The sequence below is a fragment of the Triturus cristatus genome, chromosome 7 (assembly GCF_964204655.1).
Source record: "Triturus cristatus chromosome 7, aTriCri1.1, whole genome shotgun sequence".
NCBI lineage: Eukaryota > Metazoa > Chordata > Amphibia > Caudata > Salamandridae > Triturus > Triturus cristatus.
The window spans coordinates 741,512,664-741,531,101 of NC_140590.1; the positions used below are offsets into that span (position 1 = coordinate 741,512,664).

At 42.5% G+C, this 18,438-nt stretch overlaps 1 long non-coding RNA gene across 1 annotated transcript in view; it reads right to left on the reverse strand.

Annotated features, from left to right (window-relative positions):
- Positions 1-9,463: 9,463 nt before the first annotated feature.
- LOC146810459 (uncharacterized) overlaps positions 9,464-18,438 on the reverse strand; it is a 56,155-nt gene continuing 47,180 nt past the window's right edge. The window contains exon 4 of the long non-coding RNA XR_014965690.1: positions 9,464-12,600. This is a non-coding gene — a long non-coding RNA (uncharacterized LOC146810459). The remainder of the gene's footprint in view (positions 12,601-18,438) is intronic.

Below are 18,438 nucleotides of genomic sequence, written 5' to 3' on the forward strand. Positions count from 1 at the left end.
CCATGTGTTGCTTCTGGTGCCTGCCAAAGATTAGTACTTCTGTCTTGTGTGTGTTCAGCTGCAGGCAGTTGCTCCTCATCCAGTTAGTGACACTTGTCATGCATCTGTGTAAGTTGGTTTTGGTGGCGGGGTCGTCGGTAAGTGAGAGAATGAGTTGGGTGTTGTCTGTGTAGGAAATTATGTTGAGACTGTGGGATCTGACGATGTTGGCCATCGGGGTCATATATGCGTTGAAGATTGTGGCACTGAGGGATAGCCCTGGGGGACACTGCAGGTGACCTCCTTGGGTTCAGAGGTGAAAGGTGGGAGGTGGATCCTCTGGATTCTTGCGGTGAGGAAGGAGGTGATCCATCTGAGCACATACTCTTTGATCCCAATGCGGGGTCTTTTGATCAGCATGTGGTGGGATACGGTGTCGAAGGCTGCCAAGAGGTCAAGGTGATTAAAGCTGCTGTTTCTCATCGGTCGAGGAGTGTTTGGTGGCTGCGATCAGGGGGGTTTCCATGCTGTGATTGCTGCGGAAGCCGAATTGGGAGGTATCAAGTAGCTGGTTCTGCTCTAAGTGTGTCATGAGTTGATTGTTGATGATCTTTTCTATTAACATCGCTGGGAATGGGAGCAGGGAGCTTGGCCAGTAGTTTTTGAGTTCGCTGGGGTCGGTGGAGGGTTTTTTGAGTAGTGGTTTGTTTCCAGGCATCAGGATATGTTGTGGTGGGGATAGATGTGTTGAGTAGGGTGGTGAGTTCCTGGCCGATCCTTTTGTTTCTGAGGTTAAAGATATGGTGAGGGTATGGGTCTGTGGGAGCTCCCGAGTGGATGGATTTCATGGGGGAGGTAGTGTGCTGGTTGTAGAGGATGTTCTAGGTGATCAGTGTGTGGTTCGTGTCAGTTACGATGGTGGCGTATCTGTCAAGGAAGTCCGTAGGTGTGGGCTGGGGTTCGAAGTTTCTGTATGTTGTTGCAATCTTGTTGTCAAAGAATTGTGCAAGGTTGTCACATGGCTCCTGTGAGGGTATGATGTTGTTTTTGCTTGCAGCCAGGTTGGAGAATTCAGTAACGATGTTAAAAAGTTCCTTGGTGTTGTTGGCTCTGGTTTCGATGCAAGCAACAAAGGCTGTCTTCTTTGTTGCCCTCTGCAGGCGGTGATAGAGTTTGCGGGAGGTCTTGAATGCTGCCCTGTCAGAAGGGTCCTTGCTGGCGCCCCAATCCCCAACCTCCCCCTCCAACTGTTTGTTGTCCTGTTTCACAGTTCTGAGTTCTTGGGTATACCAGTTGGCCTTTTTGGAGGATGTTCTCTCAATGTTGCTCTTGACGGGGTATATGCTGTTGGCACAATTGGTGATCCAGGCATTGAAGTGTTTTACTCCCTGTTCAAGGTTGGTGGAGGGGCAGGGTTAGAGGTGTTGAGGGCATTTGCCCAGCTTGCCTTGAGAGTGTAGTCTCTGTAAATATGTTTTATGGTCCATAACCCTCAGGTGTTTCAAGAGCTCTGCATGTTGGATTCTGGCTTTTTGTAAGTCATCTAAACGTGTGGGATCATGTGCAGTCACCTGTTCAAGGAGCTCCATTTGTGTTACAGTGTGTTGTAAGTCACGTAAAACGGACTGTCTGACCCCAGTAACTGTAGCTATGGACATCCCCCTGATCTCTAATTTGAACTCCTCCCATTCTATAAGTAGTGAGGACACAGTGCCCTCATTATTAGTAACATATGTTTCTATGATGGTGGCTAAGGTGTCCCTGAAACCTATGTGTTCAAGAAGTAGTGTCTGCATGTGCCATGTTGGGATAGAGGTTGGGACCATACGTCAATCTATCTCCAATCCAAGAGGGTTGTCGTCTGAGACCATTTTACTCAGATAGGTCGCCTGTGTAAATTTCTCCAACAGTGAGGAGGAGCAAAGGACACAATATAAGCACATACCAAATACCAACTTGACACCCAATTAGAGAGGGCCTTAGCCTGTTTGACAGAACCAGCACTTGGCAAAGGGGGATGAAAGCAGTCAAGGTTTACATCCAGAACCACATTGAAATCACCCCCTATAATCCATGAAAGGTGTGACCATTCAGCTAATACTGAGGACAGGTGCTGCAAGATATGATCTTGAGCATATGCGGAGCATACATACTACTGAGCACCAACATTTCACCATCCAACTCTCCACAGACAAAGAGTTAACAACCATTGGTGTCAATTTTTGTGTCACATGCTTCAAATGGGACCCCAGCCCTCGGCCAGAAGCCCCCCCGTCATGGGCAATTGCTGAATAGATAGTAACAATTAGTTGTCCCCCTCCTTTGTGTCCGCATGTTAGGTGCCTCGGCAGAAGAGATATAAGCTTCCTGTAAATAAACTGTATTTATTTTGCTGCTTTGAAGCTGTGCTAAACGTCTGTGGTGTTTGTGGACATACCCCTTACCTCTGACATTCCAGGTCAGTATTTTGTAATGTTGTATAACAGGTAACATGTGAACAAACTATAGATGTTCGTTGTTCAGTCAAAATATTGAGTTTGAAATGTCGACTTACACTAATATTGAGTTTTAAATATCATGACACAGAAATATCGACAGCAAGAATACCGTGGTCAAGAATATATCGACTTTAAGGTAAGAAATATAGATTGTAAAAATATAAAAGTTATTAATATTGTTTGCAAAAATGTAGTTGTTTAAAATATCAATTAGTGTTATGTATTTTAGCATACATTTTAAATGTATGTGATTTTTTTGTATAAGTATTGTTTATGATTTTTAATATATGTGTTACATTTTTAGTAGTTAATAATTTTCTGTGAATTAAATTTTGCATTTTTTATTTCCACAGCGGGTTGTGGGTTTATAGGCGAATAGGGTAGGAAGTAATTTAATTATAATCAATTAATGAATATATTTATTTGTTAATATTTTTTAATTGAGATTTTATAATGTTAATTGTAATTTTAATTTTTGGGGGGTAACTTTTAGGTGCAGGTTGTGGGGTTTATAAGGGTAAAGGGAGGTAAGTAATTTATTTTTAACTAATTAATAATTAGTTGTTAATTAATATTAATTAATTAATTGACAATTAAGTATGGTAATTGTGTAATTAATTTTAGGTGTTGGTTGGGGGTTTAGGGGTAAAGTGTGGGAAGTAATTTATTTTCAATTAATGATTAGTTGATTAATATTAATTAATTGATAATTAGTTAGTGTAGTTGTTTAATTATTTGTTGTGTGTGGGTTTTGGTTTATGGGGTGAAGGGTGGGGAGTATATTTATTTTACTTACTTTATAATTAGGTTTTAAATACTATTAGTCATTTAATTGTAAAGGTTTATTAATTGTGTAGTTAATTTTTTTATAGTTTAATTTTGGTGTGGCTTGTGGGGATTATAGGTGTAAAGGGTTGGGAGTCAATAACATTTTATGTGTTTTAATTTGTTTTTTAATTAATATTTGTTTAATTGATAATTAATAATGTGAATTATGCAAATACACAGTTTTTTATTTTCGACGTGGGTTGTGAGTTGTGTGGTGTTATAGGGTAGGAAGTAAATCGACAACATTTTTGTAATAATTAATGTTTTTGTTAATGATTAATTAATTTTATTTAATATAATATTTGTAGGTATTTGTGATATGTATTTAACATTATAACATGTTTTGTTTTATTTTTAATATTAAATATATTTGTATTTTACTTTTTTTAACAAAAATTATTAACTTTAAAAAAACATATTTTTCTTTTGCTGATGATATTTTGTTTGTTTTTAATTTTGAACTGACTGGAGTGAGAATTGTAAATTTTACCCCTCCGCAATCCAACACTTTCCCTACTGATGCACTGACTAGAGTGAGAATTGTACTTTTTACCCCTCTGCTATCCAACACTTTCTATTTTGATGCACTGGCTGGAGTGGCCATAGTAAATTTTACCCCTCCGCTATCCAACACTTTCCCTACTGTTGCACTTATTGGAGTGGGAATAGCAATTTTTACCCCTCCACTATCCAACACTTTCTGTACTGTTGCACACAATGGAGTGGGAAAAGTAATTTTAACCCTCCGCAATCCAACACTTTCCCTACTGTTGCACTCACTGGAGTGGGAATAGTAATTTTTACCCCTCCGCTATCCAACACTCTTTCTACTGTTGCACTCATTGGAGTGGATATAGTAATTTCTACGCCTCCGCTTTCTAACACTTTCTCTACTGTTCTACTCACTGGAGTGGGAAATTTAAGTTGAAAGATTTTTAAATAGTTTAATGTTTTAATCCATTAAAGAATGTTTTTTGAAAATAGATTTAATGTTATTGGTAGATATATATATATATCCAATCCACCTTCCGTAGTACCAGCCGGTACCACCAAAGACACGGACACGTTTTCGCTGGTGCAAAATAGTGCTAAATTTATTTTAAACAAACAGTTAAAGTTCAGTTTAGTGCAGACGCGTTTCGACCGTCAAAGCGGTCTTGCTCACATGACTACACTTTACTGAACGTGACAATTTAAAGGTGCAAGGTACCCAGTTACGTAACAGCGTTCCTATTGACATAGAAAACATACTCGTTCAGGCTGTCACTTCAAAGCCTGCAAAACTTTACGCAGGAAATACCAATGTTAAACGTCACATTACATATCCAGATACATAAAATAAGTTTGTTCATGGGGTTTAAGTCTTAGGCAACAGAAAAATATATATGTTTGTTTAAATACTGACTTGATACATAATATTGCGTATATTCCGCTAGACGAGGACTTTGCTTAATCATAATGTCTTGCCTGCGCTATGACAATTTTGTATAATATATTTGATCACTGTTTATCCCTCTAATGGGAACATTCCCCTCTGGGTTAGTGCAAATAACGCATATTATGTGCAAACGAAGCAAATTATTAATATCTGTGCAAATACAGCAAAAAATGTGCAAATACGCAATATGATGTGCAAAATATGCAGATATCTTAATTATTGCCATAAACATCATTACTAAAAAATAGTTTTAAAAGAGTCTGGATAACTATATGAAGATTCAATGCCACGCTATGTCTCTATTAGGAATTACTCTGGGTATAACATATGAATACATAAATATAATCAAAAATAAATCTGAATCTTTTTTCTACACAATTCCACCGTGGTCAGCTTTGAAAAAGCTGATTTCCAAACTTTTTCTACCATTGTGTGGGAATATATACACATAGTGATGCAATTAAAACCTTAAAATGCATACTATTTTAAAAGAGTTTCAGTGTTTAGAGGTGCGGTAGTCAGAGATTCGTATGATCCGTAAGCAAAACTTCAAAACCTGCAAAAAATTGTCTCGCTACCGGGTAAGTTGGGTCGGAATTAATATAGCTCTAAGGTGTTGTAAAATACGAGTGAATGCTTGCAGCTTAGTGCTCCCTACATATTTCAGTTCACATGTGCATTGTAATATATATACCACATGATCAGTACGACAAGTATAATGTCCTTTCAGAGATCTAGGTATATCGCTGAAAGGTGTGGTATATTGGTTGGTATTAAATCCAAATTTACATTCTCTGCAAGAAGAGCATTTAAAAAACCCTTTTGAAGAGTTAAGCCAATTGCCACTAGATGAAATTTCAGGACTACTGGATACTAGTTCATCCCTCATTGAAAAAGCTCTTCTATAAGTAATAGTAGGATTCATAGGCAGCACCGCTTTGAGAGTCGGATCAGTTAAAACTATGGACCACTCCTTACAAATAATGCTTTTAATTTTTTTGGCCTGTCTACTATAGGTAGTGATCAATCTTATTTCATTCTCTGTTTTATCATTACCTGGGATACTGGTTGGGACTAAGATTTCTTGATTTGTTGTATTATTAGGTACAAGTAAATCGTTTCTATTTTTGAGGATCGCCTTTTTCATTGCGATATTCAGTTTCTTTTCCTCATATCCTCGCGCCAGTAGTCTATTTTTAGCATCCATCTGATGTTTATCACGCGCCACTATGGTGCTGCACGCCCTATGGATACGCAAAAATTCTCCATACGGTATACTATTTATAGTGTGTTGCGGATGGAAACTGTCTGCATGCAACACTGTATTCCCGGATGTGCTTTTGCGAAATAGACAAGTCTCTAAAATCCCTTCTTTCAAATTTACAGTTACATCCAGGATGTTTACACTACTAGCACTCACTTCTGCAGTAAACTCCAAATTTAAATCATTACCATTGATGTTATTGACGAAACTTAGTGCCTCTTGTTCTGTTCCTTTCCAAATGACGAAAACATCATCTATAAATCGCCACCAAGATATGATGTTGGTAGACCACTGTTCAGCATGGCGGGCCATGAGGACATGCTTCTCCCACCAGCCAACATGCAAACATGCATAGCTGGGTGAGAAGCATGCCCCCATAGCCACGCCTCTCAACTGTTGAAAAGCCTCATTGTTAAATTGAAACATATTGTTACATAAGCATTTACGGATCATATTTAAAAGCTTAACATTGTGATTATAAAATTCAATGCTCCTTTTCCCCAGGAAATACTCTACAACCCTAAGTCCATCCATGTGGGCTATACTAGTGTATAGCGCTGTAATGTCCATAGTCAATAAAATTGTATCGGTGGGCAAGATAAGATTGTTAAGTTTATGTAAAAAATCTGTAGTGTCTCTTATATAGCTCGGTAGTTCCGCTACTGGATCTTGAAGAAAATAGTCAATATATTTGGAGGTGTTCTCAAACATGCTGTTAATTGCTGACACTATGGGACGACCTGGAATAGGCACCGTTCCCTTATGCACTTTAGGGATAAAATAAATGCTTGGTAGTACTGGATATTCTTTATATAAGAATTTCAATTCTTCATTGGTCAACAAACCCTCTTTTCACCATGCATATAATTAATCTTTATATTGCTTATGTGTTGTAGAGATGAGAGCTTTGGGAATCCTACCATAATCAGTGTTGTTTAAATGTCGATAGGCTTCCTCTTTGTATTCTGTTTTACCCCATAAGACCACATTGCCACCTTTATCTGATTTGTTGATAATAATGTTGTTATTCTTCTTTAGTTTGGACATTAATTTAAAATAATCACTGGATTTCTGTGCAGGTATCTTGTTCCTTACTTGGGTCTGTCGTTGTAACTTTTTCAATTCATCCGTAATGCGTTCATTGAATACATCAATTGCATCACGCGGCATGGTTGGCATAAAAGTGGATATTGGTTTGAAAGGGCTTTTACATGGTTTAGAAATGTTAATTCCTTCGTTGTCTGCCACATCTTGTGTAGCGACATCGATTTCTTGACTCATGTTGAGCATACTTAAGGTGTTAATCATATGCATATCTGATACAACCAGTCCCTTGGTAAGCACCTCAGCCATTGGCATGATCCTTGTATTGGTTTCAGTTTTATCCACATTGCTAGCTCCATCATTCAACTTGTTTTTGATAGTGAAGTATTTTTTAAGTTTAATCTTCCTGATGAATTTGAAAACATCTATTCTTGTGTTCACATAATTGAAGTTGCTTTCCGGGCAAAAGGAGAGGCCTAGTGATAGTAATTGCTGTTCTGCCGCATTTAATTCGACGTCTGTAAGATTTACAATGGTTTTATCTGTTACTTTCTGTATTGTCTCCATTGTTGCCTCTGTTGATTTCGCCCTTTTACATTTCCTTCTTTGCCGCCTTCTAGCATTTCGTTTTTGGGGGGTTGTGTTTGTTGTTGTCGGGGCCTCAGCGATTGTTTGCGTTGCATGTGAACATAATCTAATTCTTCTGCCAAGGTTAAAAGCCCTAAATCCCCCGCCTCATTTCCTGAACTGGGGTTGTCAGAGTCCACTTCGCTGGCAGTTGCGCTTGTCATGGCACTTGTATCCGTAGATATGTTGGAATCACTATCTACCTCAATTGCAGGCTCATTACTACGAGGAACCATTGTTGCTGTTATACTTTTCTGTTGTTGAATCTGGTTCTTACGTAGTTTGTCAACACCTGCCCCTGTTCGTAATCACATTTGTCTCGGGCAAATTTATATGCCTTCCTTGTCTTGATTACCAGTTCCAGTTCCTGTTTCTTAATGCGCTCCTTCATTTCATTAACGCTTTTATCAATGAAATCTTTGTTCGCAAGGTATTCTGGTTTGTTGAGTTCTGTTTGGATACGTGCTATTTCTTCCATGTTTGCTGCTCTATCCACTTTAGCGTATTTTATTAACAAGCATACTAGTCGCATGGATGCTTCTAAATTGCTTTCTGCCCATTCTTTGAGAAGCATAGGGTTTGGGCTATCGAAACTTGGCGCCAGCATAATTCTTAATCCTCTTGGTATTCGACCTACTTCATGGTATTTTTCTAACGAAGTAATCTCCCACCATTTCGTCATTTCGCTGCGGCTATGTTTTTCCAAAGATTTTAACAAGCTCCTGACATCCACATTCTCATAAACTTCTTTAATGTTTGTTTTCCCACTTTGTTTCGTTATAGGAAAGATGAAAAACTATTTCTCTGCTGCCATCTCACGTATATATATATATATATATGAAAACACACTCCTCAATCAAAAAAGGAATGACGACGCCACGTCTTGACAATCCACATTAGATTTTAATCATCGGCAGTGTCGGAACGCGTTTCGCCTGAACCAGCAGGCTTGTTCACCAACAAAGTTTTGTAAAAAAAAAACACAATTTTAAAGCTGTGCATATGACAATCACGTGATAAACTACAAATGTAGTGCAATGGAAAACAGACTTGTAGTTCATTTGAAACTTACAATTAATGCAAGAGCGGACACAATGGTATTGAAATCAATAAGAATTAAAACAATTCCTACAGCTAGTGCCATTGTTTTACAAATACGCAATGTATGCTATATTCCCTATAGATACATTCTTATTCGATTTAACACAGAGTACCCCGAATATTGCCCAAGTGGACATGCCTGATAGCTCTTGCTGACGGTTGTGCAAGGAGAATTAAGTAACCTACAAGTGCATGACATGGATTTAATGGTTGATTTGGAACAAATGGGATCTAGTAGTATCAACGATGAAATCACGACACCAGATGATGGACATATAACCACAGAAGAGATTGCAATTGAACAAGGGATTAATATTAGTTCAGGCGAAACGCGTCCGACACTGCCGATGATTAAAACCTAGTGTGGATTGTCAAGACGTGGCGTCGTCGTTCCTTTTTTGATTGGGGAGTGTGTTTTCATATTATGGACCCAGCTTGTGAGGTCTGTTCGACGACGCGCCCGCTGATCAGGAGTGCGGCGGCTGTTTTCAAGCATTGTGGAAGTATATATATATATATATATATAAAAAAGGAAAATTTATAAGTTTGCAAGGGATAAGAGAGATTATGATACTGAAGGACTGGGTTTTTCTAAGACCCAGCGGTGCCAGGGAACAACACCTGAAACCTTTGTGGGTTACCTGTTCTGGCGTACCAAACACAGAGACACGGGACACTTCCAGCGACGTCAGAGATCAGCGTTTATTTACTGCAGGGATACAGAGGTCACAAGAAGTACACAGCGTGTAGGTTCTCGGAGACTGCTTCAATTTGCAAAAGTGGGTCGCTCCTTTTATACACGCTTTTCCCATAGAACAGTATAGTGAACAAAGATTACAACTCAGTTCCCATAATAAACTTCAAAAGGGTCGCGTTCATGTTTCAGGAGGCCGGAACATAATTACAACAGTATTGCCAGTTCCCAACTGTAAAAACATATCCTCTCTACAATAAAACACATTCCATCCTGATCGTAAACACATTAGGAGAAGGGGCAAGAACAGATGCAAAGAAAGGACAAGGATGCACAACAGGTTAAAGAAGAATGTCGGGGGCAATAAAGGAAACTTGATAACGGAATCAGAGACACCGTGTCTAATGTATGCATGACTGAAACAATAGACCGGCACGGCAAGATGAGCCTTGAGCGGGGCCATCTGCCTTCGTCGTGTCGTTTCCCTCGTCATAAAAGTCATACTCAAAGGAACACGTGTCCCTCGTGTAAGCTTGGGAGTCCCAGGGTCACGAAGCGGACGAAGTCCGTTCGCTGGCTACTTGAGGGCAAGAAACAAAATGGATGCCGTATCTAAAATGGAACCCGAGGGTTCAGATGAACAAACCCGAAAATAAGACGAACCATACGTGGTTGCGTAGCGAAACTGCGTACACCCACTATACTCGTCATTTGCGGTTCGTAGATACCCAACTCATCCATATTCATCACCACCCAAAAGTGTCGTTCCGTCCCACACGGAACCTCAGACGCTCCTTTTGCCCTCATGTAGGCAAGCACTAGTCAAGATCGGAATCTATTTCAATATTCATCAGATCGTTCAATTGCTGCTGGAACATCATTCTATTCATCAACGTTTCATTGGTAACAGATGGTCGTCTTATACACGTTGTAGCACATAGGCCACATAAGGCAGGACCACACTGTACACAAAGACAACACGTGAACAGAAACGTTACAACAACTCCTACGATCATCAGAATCTTCCAACCCCAAGTTGACATCAGGCCCCAAAACCATCCTAGAAGCGTCCAATTACCTTCGTCCACGTGTATGGACTCGGAAATCTTGTGCAACTTCGAGATGGCTTGGTAGACAGTTGGAGCATTGTCAGGAATAAAAATGCAACAACTCGAATGGATAACTTTACACACACCACCTCTATCTGCGAGAACAACATCTAGAACCATACGGTTCTGCAACGTCATGAGTCTATCCGCCTGAAATTCAGCTGTGAGATTACCAAGGGCACTCGCAGTAATATTAGCAGTCGACTCTACTACACGTGTCAGCTGTCTTAGGTTCCTACTATTAACCATAGGTCCCCAAAACGGCAAGAAACCCTTAAAAAAAGTCTCCTGCTTCTTGACCGGCAGTATCCTCTTTGCTAATAACGCCTCTCACAACTCTAGTCTTGTGATAATCTGAGGCAACTGTGAAAGTCGGTGGTAAAAGATTCGCAATATAACAGGTACCCGAGAAATCACGGGGTAACCATGTATATGCGCGTTCGTAACATACAAAATAAGTGCCCTTAGCGGTCAGAAAAACAGGGGAAGAGAGCATCGGCAGAACATACATGTCAGTGCAAGCACTGTTCCCAAGTTGTGCTCTCGGATTTCGACCCAGACCTTTCAAGCAGAAATTACCAAGGTGTGGTACAATCCATATTGGGGACGAGCTCTTAAGCTGCCTATCACCCACTGACGTACTATACTCAGCCTCGCTCAGATCCTTATAAGCCTGTACCTCTTCACTTGGGATAAGCGATGCATCAAAAACATCTCTATCTAAATCCGCTATCGCTATAGGTTTGTGATACGGCCCAGGACCAAAGTTGGCAGAACGTGGCTCTCGACTGGGGTAGGAATCTAGTGCACTACGGAACATAGTTTGGAATGCTCGAGCCGAACCCTGGGAGCTGTACGGAAGGACCAAATATGGAATACCCCTATCCATGGTATGTGGCATTAACCCACACACCCAACAATTGGTAGTATTCATCACCAACTGATGCTGATGTAGAAGTTGAACGAAGGAGTTATTCATAAATTCCGCACGTCTAACCTGTTCATGTTGGGGCAGAGGATGAAAAGAATGTGGGGAAACAGTGGTGAGGGAGCTCAGTTTAGGAGAAGAGGTAGGTGAAACAGAAGGTAATAACAAGTGTACTCCAAAATACACTCCACCCACCAATAACATAGATACGGTCAGGAACAGTAGGAACACCTGAAACAAAAAACATTTTGTACGTACAACTCTTCTTAATTCTGATCTCTGCGCCGACATCCTTTCTACTTCCAACAGCTTAGAGAATGCCATCCTCTACAAACCGTCCGTGACGTACTTGACGCACTTCGTTCTGAGTAGCGATTATCAATCCCCAGGAGTTCCCAGGAATCGACAAAAGTAACCGACCTAGCGTCAGAAACCTGCTAAACAGAAAGGAGTACCCGCACGGCCCTACGGTGACCCGGATGGAGAGGTTTCCTCGAAAAGTTCAGTATTATTACAAGTCTCTTAGCCGTGGGACAGCACATAAAAACTCAAAAAGAAAGGATATAATTGTCCATAATGTTCATAGCATCAAAAAGCAAATATACAACTAATTTTTATTAGTCCTTGAACGAAGAAAGTATCGACTTCTTCCAGGTCGAGTTTGCTCTACGAACAATTGTTCAGCTGGCGCAACAGTATTCAATGAAGTAGACAACGAGTCAGACCTTGGGCTCTCTGCTACCGATGACTCCACATGTGGGTTTGGCAGTGACAAATCATTCCCCACAGGTTGAGCGTCGCTAAACGGCACAAAGTGCAAAGGAGTCTCAGTTTCTGTTGCCGAAATCCCAGTCCTCACCCAACCATCCGTTGGTAAGGGGATCGGTACCTTCTTCGTGTGGCTGGCGTGTACCCAGTTCTTCCGGCCCTCCAGTCGAACCGCAGTCCTCGTGGTCAACAAGACTTGAAAGGGTCCTACAAATCTTGGCTCCAAGTTACGTTTCCGACCAAAATTTCGGGTAACAACCCAGTCCCCTGGCCGGAGCTGGTGTCCAGGACCCTCTGTCTGCGCCGGTAGAGCTTCAAAGACCTGTTGATGGATTAACCGTAGTTTAGTGGTCAAATCATGCAGGTAATCAATTAACATTGGATACTCAAGACTATCAAAAGCCCTTGGCCTCGGGACCCCCCAAATATTTGCAGGGCGGCCGAACACAATCTCATATGGGCTAAGCCCTACTCGAGAGTGTACGGTCGCTCTGGTCGATAGGAGAGCCAGAGGCAAGGCATCAGGCCATGATAAACCAGTCGTAGCTTGAATCTTGGCGAGTTTCAGTTTTAGGGTACCATTGTACCCTTCAACCAAACCCGCTGCCTGTGGATGATTAGCACTATGGAATTTTTGACGAATTCCAAGACCCTTACACACACTCTGCATTACACTTCCCACAAACTCACTTCCATTATCCGACCATACAATCCGTGGCATTCCGTACCGAGGAAAGTATTACTTCAGCAGGATTTTCGCTGTGGACAGGGCAGTGTTGTCCTTAAGAGGATAGGCCTCAATCCATCTGGAGAACGCACAAACCACAACCAAAACATACTTTAGGTTATTGCATCTCTCCATATGGATAAAGTCCAGCTGGATAACCTCAAAGGGACAAACAGGCGGAGCAAAATGACCAGGTGGAGTGGGAGTGCCCTTGCCAGGATTGTGCATCAAACACACCCTACAGTTCTTAACCACTCTCTCGGCACACTTAGCAATACCCTCATTCCTCCATACAGGGGACAAAAACCTACATATTCCTTTCGCACTGATATGTGACAACCCATGAGCCATCGTCACAACAGCTAATACGTACACATCTGGTAACATCCACCTCTGACATTCCATCAGGTCAACCCAACATCCATGCATGTCCATCTTTCCCGTACTTTCTTTCCACTTAGTCTTTTCGGCTTTAGTAGCTTCGTTCTGAATTGCTTTCACACTCTCAATAGTATTTTCACACATACCAGTCTCCATCGGCCACCTCACTGAACTCGTGACATACATTCGGGTCGCAAGATCCTTAGCCGTTTCCTTAGCAATCTCATCCGCAAACGCATTACCACGACCAACATCATCCGTCACTTTCCGATGTGTACTACATTTAAAAATCGCCACTTGTTTAGGCAGTGTAAGTGCATCCAAAAGGTCATTCACAAGCTGCCCATGCTGAATCTTCGTACCATGCGATGTCATAAATCCTCTCTCTCTCCACAGTCTTCCAAAGTTATGCGCAACACCAAATGCATACTGACTGTCGGTAAACACATTCACTCGCTTTCCTTTAGACAAAACACACGCTCTTGTCAATGCAATCAACTCTGCAGCTTGTGCTGAATTCTGATTCAATCTTGCAGTCTCCACAACCGTGCTCAACGTCACTACAGCATACGCAGTCGTCACATCGCCATTCGGCAATTTAAAGCACGAGCCATCCACATACAAAGTACCATCGGGATCTGTCAAGGGAGTGTTTTTCAGGTCCACACGACCTTTTGTTTCTTCCTCAGTTCGTAAATAACAATCATGTGGTGGCACATCATCTGATTCCATATTAATCGGCAACAATGTCGCCGGATTCAGTACATTACAACGTTTGATCTGTATATGACTTGCCAAAAGGGTCAGCTCGTACCCAGACAACCTTGCACTCGTCAGATGTTGAGTCTTTGTCCGATTCAGAAGAGTATCAACTGCATGCGGAACCATCACCATGAGCATATTATCCATAACAAGACCTGCGGACTGCCGAATAGACGCTGCTGCTGCCGCTGTCGCCCTCAAGCAACTTGGCAACGTACTAGCTACCGGGTCTAAGGTCGAGGAAAAATATGCACACGGGCGCTGCTTGTCACCAAATTGTTGCGTTAAAACACTCAACGCACAACCTTCCCTCTCGTGAACGTATAATGTGAATGGCTTGCTGTAATCAGGAGTACCTAACACAGGAGCCGAACACAGTGCATCACGTAGTTCAGAAAAACTTTTCTGACATTCCTCCGTCCATGGCAAAGGAGTCGAAACGTCCTTGCACGTAAGAGCTATCAATGGCTTCGCTAACAATGAAAAATTCGGAATCCACTGTCTGCAGTATGACGTGATACCTAAAAAGGCACGCACATCTCTCTGGGTCGTCGGCACAGTCATTCGGGCAATTGCTGCGATTCTTTCAGGGGTCAACCTTCTTCCCGCCTTTGACAATAAGTGACCTAAGTAGGTAACTTCTTGACAACAATATTGCAATTTGGAAGGTGACACTTTGTGGTGTAAGTCACAGAGATGCTGCAACAGTGACACAGTAGCAGTCTTGCAAACTTGTTCAGTATCTGCAGCTACCAACAGATCGTCGACGTACTGAATCAAAGCCGCACCAGTCGGCAGCACAAATGCATCTAGTTGACTTTTAAGAGCTTGGCTGTATATCGATGGGCTCTCACAATAGCCTTGAGGTGCGCGTTTGAACCGGAAACTGCGACCTCCTAACGAAAATCCGAACAAATCACGACTTTCCTCAGCAATCGGAATGCTAAAGAACGCATTCTTCAAATCGATCACCGAGAACCATGATGCAGAGGCTGGAATCAGAGTCAGTAAAGCTGTAATGTCTGGAACCACAGGAAACTGCGGGACAACAATTTTATTTACTTCCCGTAAGTCAATAACTAGACGGTACACGGGAGGCTTGGACGGATCAGTTTGTTTCAGAATAGGCAACACGGGACTATTACACACGTTACCTCGTGTCTCCTCGATAACATCTTTACCGATCAGATCATAAATGATCGCTAATAGTGCCCGTTCACCATCAAGGGAAATACGATACTGGGGTATGCGTGGTAAGCGCGCATCAACTTTCAATTGAACAACATAAGGTGGGATATCCAGCAGGCCCACATCATTGGGACCTGTCGCCCACAAAGAAACCGGAAGTGAACTCAATTCCGGTGGGAGCTTATCGATCGATAGATACATAGGGGAAATCACATTCTCACCCAATGTAAGCTCCACACCCGTAGGAGAGCAGTACAAAGTCGCATGTAACCTCTTCAACAAATCCAAACCCAAAAGGTTCTCACCACAACCAGTAGTCAAAATCAAAGGAGCTTCTAACTCATGAGACCCAATCGTAAGGGGCAAGGGACTAGAAACTGGATTGCTAACGGGGGCGCCAGACAATCCAACGGAAACATTCGTTAAGCCAGACAAAGGCGCGCCAGGGAGTTTCGAATGCATAATTGAACTTTTTGCTGCACCAGTGTCCAGCAGAAAAGGCTCAACGACGCCCAATGTGGCTACTGCAACATAAGGCCCTCTCTGATAAACCGGAACTGATACTTCTCCCTTCCTTCGTCTATGGCTGTCCTAGTAGATACCATCCGTTTCAACATCACGCTCTACGTAACAGTCATCCACATGATACTGTGTAGATCTACCGGACGATGGTTCACGTCGATCGAAACAATTCTGCGAGTCTGAGGAAGTGGCAAAACGCTCGACCTGATTCTGAGTAACTCCACGACCTCTACCACGTGAAGCTTGTTGAGGACCACCACGACCTCCTCGAGCTGACACACCATTATTCCTATCACGGAGAACCGGACAATTAAACTTCAGATGGCCCTCTCCTCGGCAATACGCACATTGATTATATCCCAACACAAAACGAGGTGCGGGAGAGTCATTTCGCATCTGAGATCTGGAGAACTGTGATTGCGATCGATTTGGCTGTTGCGAATCATTGAAATTTGAGCGCGGAGGATACGCTTGCTGCAATAAGACCTTAGTTTTAAGATCCTTTGTTTTCTTATCTGCACGTTCACTTTCCTCCTTTTCCCTATTTTCGTAATATTGGGCCGTAGCCAATATTTGAGCAGTGGTAGAAACAGCCCATGAACTCTCAGAATTTTTCAACTTAATGCTGAGTTCGGGCAACAAGTTCGATACAAACTTATCAACAAACAGTCGCTGACCACCCTCTGAACCCATGTCCTGGCCACTATGATCAACAAATGCTTCCTCGAATCTCGTAAAGAAATCGGAAACGCTTTCATCCCTCTTTTGCTTGCACGCGGACAACTTGTCCCAATTAACGCGCATCGCCGGCATAAGCGTTTTCATAAGGGTAATTATCCTCTGGGGCAATTCCACAATAAGCTGCTCAGGCTTAGCCCCACCAACTTGCTGAGCGTCTGCCGCCGTAAGGGCAGCCCAGTCACCGCCTAACTCGGCCGCGTGATTCTCGTGACGAATTTTCGCCCAAATCGGCTGAGGCACTACATTGCCAAACAACATGTCAATATCTGCAAGGTTCATAACGGTAGCATCCACCAATTGGGACAGCTCCTTATAATAACCCGCTGGATTTTTACGGGGATCAGGCAAAGTTTGCTTCACCTGTAAGACTTCCGATCGTTTCCAAGGGAGGTGTATCCACACTCTCTGAAAACGGCCTGGGACAGCAGGGTTAGCATTAGGATCACCTGGCATCCATACTGGGGGAACTTCCCGCATCGGATATTGACCAGGTTTTGCCATCCACTCTGCGGTCTCTTCCTTAAACAATGCTCGAGGTTGCACTGTACATCGAAATGATAACAAACGTTCTAGAGCTTCTCGAACCTTGTCACCTACGATCACACCAGTTGTGAACCGATGCTGGAGATCAGAAACCTCTGACGGTACATTATCTACCACATCATGATCCCACTCCTCCTTCAACGATTTACACAATTCCTCAAACACGAATCGTTGAGTGGGCGCATTAAACTGAGAAAATGTTTCAAACACTACACGCGAAGAGTATTTAACAGGATTACGAATCCATTTACGTGCCATTTTTACCAGCGATTCACGTTCCCTATCATCAGGAAGCTGACTGCGCCTCTGGGCGGCATCTGAAAGAGTCGAGCCGAGTATTGGCCCAAAAAGCGGAGAATAAAGAGTAGCAACAGCAGTCAGGAGACGGCTACGAACAGAAGGAGAAGAGGAAGAAGATGCAGGCGCAGCAACAGTAGGGGTGGAGGCAATAGAAGTAGACGCGGCACCAGGAGTAGTGGGAACGACAGACTGAGGAGGGACTTGAAAAGGCGCAGTAGGAAAAGAAGCCGGTATCTGCGGCACAAGGGGATTCGGGAGAGCGGGAGGAACGGCGGGCTGACCAGCGGCCGCCAAAACAGCAGGTGGGGGAAGAGGTAGAATCACAGGGCCCAGAGTATCGGGAGCATAGGGAGGTGGTGATTTCAACAGATAAGACAATAGCGAATCCTCTACCGCTTCTTCTCCCGACTTATCGACATTAGACGGTAGCACCGGATAACATTTATCCACCGCCATATGATGAAGTCGAGCACGAACTTCCTGCTCTTTCTCATCTTTGTCTCGCTGATACTGTTCAGCATCTTGCATCACCGCAAGAACGCCTTCTCTTTTATTTTTCTTACTCTGTTTGATTTCTTTCTGCTTGGCCTCTTTCCGCCATAACCGGAAGGAATCAAACATGGCCGGCCTAACCTTCTTTTTAAACAGTTTAGCTTCCAAATTATCTAAAACGGCAGTTTCGAAACTACCATGAGATGGCCAACTAAGGACGCCATCATTTTTAGTGTAGCGGACCCAATATTCATTATACACGATAGGACCCACACCATGGCGACTATAGAGCTCGTAAATTGGAGTTCCAACCGGAGGTATCGGACAGGAATCCTCCAGCCGGGAATCCGTTCTGCAACATTTGAAAAATCCAAACAAAGTACTACGGCTAGGCATCGCGCACACTAACCGAGTTTACAAACTTCAAGGGCTATCGAATTTATGATATCCTCGCAAAAAGGTTTGCGAGACCCTCGGTTTTTGGCAATTGCAATCGTCAAATAA